Below are 12,487 nucleotides of genomic sequence, written 5' to 3' on the forward strand. Positions count from 1 at the left end.
TACTTTGAATAAATTACGCGCTTTTAATGGTCCGTTCAATTTGGTTTTCAGTTATAATTTTTCGCCTCTGAACACAGCACTACCACATAATCTTATCAAGCAGAAGTTCTCTTTTCTGGTCGCATATTCGTTTCCTTGATTTTATATAGTAGGCAGGAAGAGGGAAAAGTTTGTTCCAATTGGAACGTTTGCTGACACTTGGAACAACAGTCCTCTAAACGTAACAGATATGTTGTCAATAAAACATTCAAGCATTCAGTTTAAGAGATCTTCTATTTTGGATCAGAGTACGTTTTACTATGTCTGATTTATCCCTTTTATTTGTTCCTACGTTGGCAATTCTTGTTCATGAAAAATCTTTAAATCTGTGCTTAATTAAAGAGTGAGAAATACTTGTTTAAAGAGTAGAGAAGCCAAATACTTTTTATAGTATTGCACGAGAGACTTAATTTATACATACTCTCAGAATGTTTTTGTTACTCCACAGTTGATACTGTCGCTTGAGTATGCAATTTTACAGTGGCTCTAAATCCCTGAATTGATTATACATTAAAAGTTAGTATTTGCAAAGAGACTTCGTGAAAAATTTTGCAAACTGAGCAAGCATTTTGATGTTGTTTATAAAGACCTGTATGTAAATGCTGTGTATTTGATTCACCAAAAAAAAACTTTATTGTCCTTTCATGACATGATAATATGAGTACATTTTGTAACGATTTTCTAACGTTATCAAAAGATGTCAAAATATTAAATTGAACGTGATTTGGTATTTATTATTTCCTGATATTTTGAAATATATGAAGGGAAGTATACCTAATTCATTTCTAATCTATATTTGTATCGCAATAAATGGGTTGCAGTATGGAAATGTCAAAAGACTAGAAATGTCTGCTGACAAAACAGTCCTATTTAGTATCTTAGGATTTGCAGGGTGTAAAGATATGTATCAGTCTATAATCTTTGAGGGTAACAGTGTGGGATATAATGCACAAAATGTCGATGCACTGCAACACAAGTAGTCATCTTAGTATGTGTTGAATTTCTATGAGAATTTCTGGTAAATGTTAAGATTTTTTTATTTCTAAACTTTAGGTATGATATGAAAGTACCATTTTGTCTTTTACTTTTCATAATTCAAAACTTTTCACAATTTTTATAATGTCTGTATTATCTTATGTTTTATTTGAAAATAAAGAAGGTGATAATTTTAGCTGGTGAGAAAATTGAATTCTGACAATAGTAGGTCCCTTCTTGTGAACTGGTTCATCATGATAACATGAATTGTATTCTAAAAACAAATTTATCTTATACTTGCCCTAAAACTCAGCCTTGGCAAGGCAAAACAGATACGAACTCGTACATATGTAAAACGCCCCCTGTCAGTTCTATCTCATTCGACTATCTTTAAAATATAAACTACTTTAACCTAAACAAAGCTTTTTTTTATTTTCCTCTATCTTGTACTATTGTTTATAAAGTTTTTACAATCAAGCAGAGATAGAAATGAACACGTTTGTCAAAACAAAAAATAGTGAAACCAGAACGAATGTTTAAGGTGGATCATCAGTATATATTTCCTCAGATAGAATTTTCTTTACTTTTTATCAAAATGTTGATTTTACCATGTTTTTTTTTCAAAGATATAATAAAAAGTATTGGTCATCGTTCTACATTTCAACAACAAGTCGTGCCAAATCGCCAAAATTTGCATAGATTATTCTGAAAAAACACTTTTTTGTGAATAAAATGAATCAATGAGATAGAATTTTGAAATATAAAATATGGAAATAAAGGTTTAATAATATGCTTTTAAAAAATAAAAAGACAAAATGATGTCACCGAACTTGTTTTTCTTGCTACAATTCAGATATGAACATTTGTTTATCATTCCTTTATAAAATAGTTACTGTTTGAATTATCTCCCCTTAAATTGCTAAGTTGAAACATTGATTCAAGCAAAACCAAATATTTTGTATTTGTTGAAACAGTCTGAATGATTCAATAAAACACTTATCATCCTTTATTTAAATAAACAGTCTCACACATTAATTGCCAATCTGTCTCAAAATATGCAGATTTAAGCAAAAAAACAAGACCTATTGTGTACTGCTATTTTACAATCAAAGGTGGCAGTATACAGTTAATCTACCTAATATATAACAGTCTTGTTGTCATACGACGTCGTCGGGATTATTTTCCAGACTATTGCCATTTAAATACATTCTGCCTTCAAATGTCAGTACTATAATTCATACAATATCGACAAATTCTTTACTTATCAATTGTTTGTATCTTCATTTAGGGGTGTGGCTGATAAATAGTGGTCAGACAAATTTACAAGAAGATGGCATGATCGCTAAATACATTGTTAAAGACTGTGGAAGCAAATCAAATGTACCAAAGTCAATTTTGTCAGGTGGTAGACTATGGAGATACTACATAGCTGCTGTACCTGTTGAATGGGAATATGCTGAATATCCTGTCACACTTGAAGATCTTCGGAATCCAAACACGTGAGACAACTTTTAATATTTTTTTAAACCAAAAAAATGAGATTGATTTCTTTAAAATATATCGTCAGCACTGAACATAGGACTATAAAATCATTAATAGATATGACTTCCACTTTAAAAAGATATGTTACTACAACTTTCATTTTACAATTAGTAAATTAATGAAAAATATTTATACGAAACTACTGTCATGGAAATTTCCTATTATAAAATAATTTTGGAAATCATTTAAAATAAGGAATGTATCACACATGCAAAGCTCTGATTTTGATATAGGGTTTGGCTATACTGTTAGTCCTTCTGGTTTTATCAGTCCTTTAATGTTTGTATTATGTTTTGGATTTTCAAATATTTAACCTCGAGCTTTACTGAAGAGATATTGATTGTCGAAATGAGCATCCGGTGCTGTAACATCAATACCGTTATAACTATTTTTGACTTTTGTCATCAATATTCGAAATATATAAATTTTTCAGCGGAAATTCTAGTTCATGTGATTTCAAATCTCCTGTTGTGTTTTACCTTTCATAACAGTTTTCACAATCATGTTTGTTTTTTTCCTTTTCGAAATGTTTAAACTTTCAATTAAATCTATTGGGTTTTTTTTAAACTTTTTTCTCTATCATGTTTGTTTTACCTTTTTCCAACTACTTTCGCTATCATGTTTGTTTTACATTTTGTAACTGTTTTCACTCTTATGTTTCTTTTACCTTTTCCAACTACTTTCAATCTCATGTTTGTACTGTTATGTTTGATTTTCCTCTTCCAGCTGTTTTCCCTCTAATGTTTCTTCCACCTTTCCAGCTTTTTTCACTCTCATGTTTACCTCACCTTTCACTCTCGTATTTGTTATACGTTTTCAAACTGTTTTAACTTTTATGTTTTTTTTTCAACAAGACGTATGAGCATAGATCTTCGATAAAATACAAGGATCTTTAAGATGGATGATCTCGCATATTTTGAAATGACTATCTGGTAATCAAATTACCTTCACTTATCTGATACATCTATCATTTTAACCTATTAGTTGGATGTATATCTTCTTCTTCTTCTTTAGGTTTTCAGTAGTCCTTCATTGATCTGAAGATTATTTACTGTTTTGCGCAGCGTGGCCTATATATATATATATATATATATATATATATATATATATATATTTACAAAAACACAAAAATAATTGGAAATAAATTTGCAGTGCGTAATTTTTCAAATTGTGATTAAAACTATGTACATAGGCTAATAATAAGTTAAATGAATTTGTGGAGAACAGCTGGTGTGAGCTGTTCTCTGAAAGTGTCGACTGTAGTGACAGCGACTGTATGGATTGGCAATAAATTCCTCTGGGTTATGGTATATGGAAAAAATGAAAATTTATATGTATCATTTTTGGTTGAAATGTGTCTGAAAGTGAAGTTATGATGTTTGCGGGTTCTACTGTCTGATGGTATGAGAATAGCAGATGGGATTGCTACGATTCGATGTACTATTTTGTAGAACATTATTAATCTTGTGCGCAGTCTTCTTTCTTGTAGTGTGGGCAAGTTTAATAAGTTTATCATGTCTGTCGGACTACTGATGTTATGGTACCTGTTACAGACATATCTGGCAACTCGCCTTTGGACCATCTCGATTTTAGAGGTTTGTTCAACTGAACATGAATATTCCAGTTTTAGTCGGACTAGTGCCAGATATGCCTGAGTTTTGATGTTCTGACATGATGTTTTTAAATTTCTTTTTAATAAGCCCAGAGATTTGTTGCCATTAGCTATGATGTTGTCTGTATGCTTTGACCATTTTAAGTTTGCTTGTAGTGTAATGACAGTTATTTAGCTGAAGTTCAAGTTTGTGATTGTGGAGGATATAGTCATGTTTAAATGGTTTTTTTTTCTTTTGTGAGACTGTAAGGACTGTGCATTTGTCTGGATTGAAAGCCATCAACCAGTCTTGCTCCCACCTAGCAGCTGCATCTAAATCTAACTGTAGTGCATCACAGTCACTTTGAGATTTGATGGTTTTGTAGGTGATACTGTCATCGGCAAACAGTCTGAGCTTACTGGATGATAGGTATTCTGGTAGGTCATTAATGTATACCAAGAATAATACTGGGCCCAGAACTTTGCCTTGAGGGACACCTGAGGTGACTGGAGCCAGGTCAGATGACTCTCCTTCCAGGACAACTGTTTGTGTTCTGTCATTTAAGGAGGCAGAGACCCAGTTTAAAGTTTCATTTTGGATACCGTAATAGTTTAATTTGTAGAGTAATCTTTTATGAGGGACTTTGTCAAAGGCTTTGGCAAAGTCCATTATAATTAAGTATGTTTGAGTGTTGTTGTTATTATTTGCTGCGAGCTCTTGGATGAATGAAATGAGTTGTGTTTCACAAGATCTAGACTGACGGAAGCCATGCTGGAGGTCATACAGTATAATGTTCTTTTCAAGATGGTTGTGATGTGTTTGGTGATGATATGTTCCATAAGTTTACAGGAAATACATGTCAATGATATATGGCGGTTATTTCTGGCTGATATTTTCCCCTTTTTTGAATACTGGTGCTACATTGGCGTGTTTCCAGTCTGTTGGTGTTATGCCAGTTTCAAGTGATGTTTGAAAGATTAGTGTAAGAATCGGAGCTGTTTGATCTTTGAGTTCTTTTAATATTCTGCCACTGATGTTATCTGGGCCACTTGCCTTATGTGGGTTTATGTTATGAAGAAGTTTCTTGAGACCAGGTAATATTTCTAGTGATGTTATCGCGGGTTGTGGGCTTGGATCTTTGTCTGGAATGCTGTTATGTGATTCAGTTGTTTACACTGATTGGAACTGTGTGTTGAGGATGTCTGCTATTAACTGTCCTTCTTTTTCAGGGTAGCGACACCGATGTTATCAAAACGGGAATAGTGCTTTGTATATCTATTCAAACGTAGCGGATTTGATATTGAATTTTTCTAAGAAATTGTTGGGTTTTAAAAATTGTAATTCTTATATTTCAGAAAACCATTTTGATTTCTGTGACCAAATGTAAATACACGCATGATAATTTTAAATCTATTTGCTTCATTACTTCACAAATAAGACAGTACAGAGAAATTTAAAACCAAAGTAAGTGAATAGAATCATAGAGAAATATCTTTCAACACATGAAAGTTCCTGCGGTCAAGACTTTTTTTATATTTCAGGGATGGTCATTTATATGTAAGAGACACTAAGAAATTCATCGGAACAAAATATATCAAAGTGGTTTACAGAGAATTTACCGACGCTTCATTTCAGCATTTAGTAAAACGAAGATTCAGAGATTACCATCTTGGAACTATGGGACCTTTCGTCCGAGTTCAAGTTGGCGATACCCTTGAAATAGTATATAAAAATATGGTTAATTTTCCAAATACAATTAATATGAGAAATCTTAAAGGCGATAACCACATGGTTCGTGCTCAAGCCAAATACGGAGTTCCACCTGGTAAAACTACAACTTTTAGATGGTATGTTCCTGAAAGGTTCGTGTAGCTTCGTTTTTCAGTTTTCTGTGTAATGTTTTGTGAACTTGATTGTCTTTTCATCATCTTTCGTTTTTTTGCCATGGCATTGTTAGTTTATCTCCATTTGTGAGTTCTGAATGTCCATGTATGAGTTTAAAATGTCCCCATGGTCTCCATTTTCATGACACAATATGACGGTACGTATATATCAAGGTTTTACGGCTACCGTTTTTGCATTACTACCACTCTTCAAATATTTTGATTATCTGTTATTAAAGCTGTGTCTTCAGATTTGTTGTGGTTTATTGATATAAACAGTTTACCCATTGAACATAGAAATTCAAGTTGTCTACATTAAAAGTGAATTTCTTACGAATGGCAAATTAATACTTAAAATATATAAGTATTCTTTCATATTTTGGAAACATTTTCACCCAACATTGATATCTTCAACAAATGATATTTAACTTCAGCTTGGTTTTCTGATTGTATATTTTTATTTTTTTATTTTTTAAGGAAACGTTATTTTGAGGAGTCTTGAAATTAATAGAGTGGTTATCGTGTTTGTCGAATTGAAAATAAAAATAAAAACACAAATACAAATACAAATACATTGATAAAATCGATTGTTTCAAATTATAACATTATGGAAAGTATACATAAAGAATACTTCTAATATGTGGATAGTTTAAGATGCCACTTTCTTTACACCATGAAAAGAACGTTTGACAGATTACATTGGTTAAGTTTCCGAGACAGAATTTTATATCATAAACTAATTCTAGTATATAAAATATTAACGATTAACTCCTGATTGTCAGCAAAAGTTGTGTGTTCAGAACTCTGAAATTTATGATTTAGTAAAAGTAAGATCAGCGCAAACTGTAAAGTTATTATTATTATTATTATTATTATTATTATTATTATGTGTAATTTCTTTTTGTCTTTTTAGGTTATTGACATGTCCACATTAGAGCAGCCAAAAAATTGAACAATGTGTCTTTCATCTTAAAAAATGACATCAAGAGCATGAAATACAAAAATATGTGGAATTAAATTATAGTATAAGAAGTTAATTTTTATTAAATGAAGCAAATCCCAAATGTGCCTCCCTGTCATTTTCTATAAATTTACAGATGGATGTATCATCCATAGAAACAAACACGTATAGACTCTATTAAGAATGGGTTGACTGTATGATTTGTCCCAATTGTCGTATTCACAATCCCTTCCTCTTTTCCGCGATTGTGGAGTTTTGGGAATCACTCTTGACGTCATTTAAATAAAATGTTGTAAGGTTGGGAAAAATTGAACAGGCACACAATGGATTGAATAATGAAGTTATAATGTTTCAGTGTTAAGCAATAGCCTGTACTCAACTGTGTGTTTTTTGGTTTTCAAATACAAACGACAATATTTTAGAAGATATGACCTGCACAATCATCGTTGTACAAGCTTATGCTAACCGAAAACCTACTTTTGCACAAAGATAACTGGTTTTCTTTTTCGGCAACTTGAAAAAATTAAATGTGCTCCTTGAGAGTGCCTGAATTTTCGACCTGTTCAATAATTTTAAACCATTTACTTACATTCAGGCTATAAATTGTGTCATGGCAGTTCAGATTTATTCTGAAATATGTTTATACTACGCATTTTAACTGTCATGGATATTCCTATTGAGAACATGTGCAATTATATATGACTTCTAGTGTGTTCGACCGTTTTTATAAGGATACCTCAAAATTTGTCATATTCAATTAGCCGTAAACATAAAATGCAACGGTGTATTTCAACTCGACTTTGGCATATGATGCACGGAACGATACCCTTTCAATGTAAATATAAGAAAAATTAAACGAGAGGATATTTTTGGGTTTACATAGGCCTATCCCCTTAAATAATTTTCACTGCATATCATATTAATGTAGTTTATGTAAAAAAGATTGTGTCGAACTTAAGGTAGTGTACTTTCCTCCGTCACTTTGGGGTAAATGTGATATAACAGTTTTCAAAGTAATCTGCAAATGACAAACGTGAACTGCGCACATGTATATAATCATAATTTCTAAAGAATGAACGATAATGATATTCACCGCATTCATACCATGAAGCAGTTCCATCAAAAATATTTGATATATATACACTGAACTGCAGTCAAGTTTAGCGTTTGATAATTCATTGATAACATTCTGGCGTATCAATAACAAACAACTTGTAACGTCCCATTTCATTGGCCGAAAGATTCAAATACAATAAGAATCGTAGTGGGCACGTGACGTGAATTGACACAAGTGACCCACAATGGAATGTACTATGTTACTACGAACGTAAAAAAAAATTTTTTTTGTAATGCTGTGTCGTCGCCTGAATTTCAAATAGTAGGGTTGAAATATTATACTTGAGATATTTTTTATTATAGTATTAAACACATTTTATCTAGAGGTTAGTGATGTGTAAACTAGGGCCATTAACTTACAAACTGAATAAAAGTCCGAAGGAGGACTTTTATGTAAAGATTGTGAGTCAGCCTCCCAGTTTACACATCAATAACCTTTAGCAAAAATGTGTTTAATTCTTAACCCAAACATTTGCAATTTTTAATTAACAATTTTTGGTATATTGGCTACTATTTACCATCAAATGCACAATTGACATTTCGTAACTAAGGAGTAAGCCGCCATATTGACTTTCTTAAATCCATTAATGTTCGATGAATGCAATAGAATCTAAAATGAAATAACACCTAAATTTACCTCAAAAATTTCATTTTAATGAGATATTATTTAAATTTGAAGCGTACAAGAAACGGAATAATCTTCATCTTCAGAGTTTTCATTGGTATGACGTCAAACTTTCCTATGACGTTAATGCGCCAAGCTCATTCATAAAATGTCGCGGAATTTTATTTTATTGTAAATTTATACATTTCCAAGCTTTAACGTGGAAAACAACGTCAAATCATACATTTAAAATCTGTCATACGTTGTCTACGCTTGTGTGTACGTTTTCATAGCATCAATTGGGAAAATTGGTGACGTTATCCAATTAAAATGAACATTACAAACGATGTTGCATTACAATTCTTTTTATTATTCATTAGAATAGAAATAACAGTTATGTATTTGTTTTTTCAATCTCAATTTGCTTGAACCCCTTGATCCCATGCATCTGTATCGCGCATGAATAGATCACAATGAAGGTTACGAAAATAGTTTCGGTAACATGGTCTATCGAAGTGTAAACCAAGGAAAAAAATACTTACGGACCAATCCAATTCAAGTATTTGTAGATATGCAAATCATATAAGAATTATTTAGTAATGTTCTTTATGCAACAACACAGTTATCATGTACCGGATTATGAAAAATATAAGGATAAATACATGTCCCTATGGATAGAAACAAAACAACAATAATAGTATTATGCAAATGAATGAACACAATTGACGTAATATGGAATGTACTACCATGGTTACTACGAAAATAAAATGATAGAAGCAAAGGCATGTTTGTGTAAAAAAGATTGAAATGTAACTTCGGCGAGGATTTTTCTTTTGCATGTGTGGAAGTAAAAAATAAATAAATACTTTTGAGAAATGTTGTAGTTCATAAAGAACAATATAAATGTATTGTTTTGATTTTAATTGGATACAAATTTGTGTTTTGATTTCGCACTTAGATGAACCTACCGGAAAAATAAGGCTTTACATAACATTTTTAAGCCTGTTTTGTTTTGTGCAAATAGATATCTTTAACAAAAACACAATAAAATTGAAGGTAAATAAATGCAGTATATATAAAAATAAGGAGATGTGGTATGATTGCCAATGAGACAACTATTCACCAAAGTGACATGTAGTATGATTATTTAAAATGAAGTACAAAATCATACATCTATAATAAACTGTTAACGAAATATTAAGAAATTAAGGAAGACAAAATACACGAACAAGGAGGGACTCGCCCTTTTATTGATACATTCAATGAATAAAGAACACACGTTTTAAACTTACTGTTTTTCATTATCAAATAGTGAGTTAATTGAATAATATTTGGTATTCTATGTAAATATTTACAACATATAATATATATAATATATACGTTCGTTTTTCAACTGAGAACAGCAAAACATATAATTATGTATTCATCACCTATATCGCCGGAGTTGCATAAATTACACTTCCTTTCATTGCGGCAAATGTTTTGCCATCTCTATTTTTCTCTAAACAAAGTATCGTGGTTACCTGCTCTGAATTTACTTAGAATTTCGGGATTTTTTTACTCAAAATCAAGTAAACTGAATCAGAAAAAAAAATCTCACTATTCCAAGTCGAATCCCATAAATTATGCCATGAAATGATGTAAATTTAAGTTGTCATTTACAACTAGTCATTGGGATTCCATTTTTCTATTTCTATATGTAGTTTCATATTGATAAAAAAAAAAGGTCTAGTTTAAGTGAGCCTAGTTTAAGGGTTGCCATAGAGGCTGTGATATACTGAGGATAGAATATGAATAGTGAACAGTTTATTTCACAAACCTATTTACTCTATTTCACAGATGACGATGGATATGTTTCAATTGTCGTAACCACAATCCCGTCCTCTTTTCCCCGAATGTGACCTACCGAATTAGACTTATCACCGGGTTTGTACTTACATGAGCAACACGACGGGTGCCCTCGTGGAGCAGGATATGCTTACCCTTCCGAAGCACTTGCATTAACCCCCGGTTTTTGGTTGGGTTCGCGTTGTTCAGTCTTCAGTTTTCTATGTTGTGTTTTGTAAACTGTTGTTTGATTTTTTATATTTTCCGTTTTTAACCATGGCGTTTATTTTCGACTTGAGTTTGAATGTCCCTTTGGTATCTTTCGCCTCTTTCTGTGTTCAGACTGTTCAGGAGCTGATAATTTTCTGTACAAAACAGCAACATACTGAATTGTCTAAATATGTAATGAACAGTACTAGATTGACTTCAAGTAAAATGTCTGAACAGTACTACATTTACTATAAAACAAAATCTGAAAAATAACTGAAATTCCAAACAAGAACTTTTGTAGTATCAGACTTTTCAGTTGAGGTTAAGATCAAAATGACCGTTGAAGACTAAAATTCATGACAGAGAATCTTTGAAAAATTCCTAGATGTATTTACGACCGTCAAGTATAATTAAAAGTAAATAACGGCGTCCATCTATGATAAAGGACGATAAATCGGTGATGGTCTGATACATGTGGTTCCCGCGTTCATAAAATTGAGAATGGAAATGGGGAATGTGTCAAAGAGACAACAACCCGACCATAGAACAGACAACAGCAGAAGGTCACCAACAGGTCTTCAATGCAGGGAGAAATTCCCGCACCCGGAGGCGTCCTTCAGCTGGCCCCTAAACAAATATATATACTAGTTCAGTGATAATGAACGCCATACTAAACTCCAAATTGTACAGACATACAGTTCATGTTTATAGAATTTACAAAATCTGCATGCCGGAACCTTAAAAAAAATGGTATGACTGTTGTTACTCACTAAGTGTGGGAGTATGACCTGCTGTCCCTTTCGAAATCAATTTGGTCTGCGTTTCAGTTTGTTGAGTTTGTTCAGTACATTTTGTATGTTGTACACTGTATTATATTATCTGGCACACAAGAGTCATAAATGATCAGCGATATTATGCAAAACAAAATACAAAAATATGAAAAAAGCAGCAAAGTTAGAAAATTAATCAGTTTGTATGTGTTTATGGATTTAAAAAGGCACTTGCTTTTCCCGTAATTTCAAAATGATTGCTACAACTTACAAAATATTGATCTGTAAAACCATCCATTTGAAGTGGATTTCAATTTCTTTTGAAATATTCCGGTTTTTTTTTACAATAAATGAAAATATTTTTTTTTTTTTTTATGTTCGTTTGTTTCTTTTTAAATTATAACCAGATGAAAATCATAATAGCCTGAAAAAATTCATGATTCTGATTGATTAATTTCAAAAATACACGGATAATACGTTTTTAAACTTTATTTTACATATGATTAAATCATATTTTTTTATGCCGTGTCAGCGAAACATTTTTATAAGCGGAGAATTATATGACCGATGATTCTATTTCGACAGGAGAACACTTAGAATGACAGGACTCAAGTTCATACAAAACTTATATTATAAGTCACGATTGATGACCATAAAACAGACCCCTAACGAATCTTAGGAACGGAAAATAGATTAAATGATACGAGCTATTTTTTCGCCACTGAAACTACATATGATTTTGAAATTCTTCAATCTCTTGGAATAATGATAAATACAATTATTAATAAAGTAATAGACATTTTTATTGCAGAAATGTCCTTTTGACGAGTTTTGCCGCACGCAAATCTGTCAACAATACTAGAATTGACCCAAATGATCATTTTTAGATATAGTTTTTGGTAAAATCTAATATACGAGACAACTTTACATACAATGCTGTTTTGCTTACATCTACCCCATTGGATAAG

The sequence above is a fragment of the Mytilus californianus genome, unplaced genomic scaffold (assembly GCF_021869535.1).
Source record: "Mytilus californianus isolate M0D057914Y unplaced genomic scaffold, xbMytCali1.0.p SCAF_2, whole genome shotgun sequence".
Taxonomy (NCBI): Eukaryota; Metazoa; Mollusca; class Bivalvia; order Mytilida; family Mytilidae; genus Mytilus; species Mytilus californianus.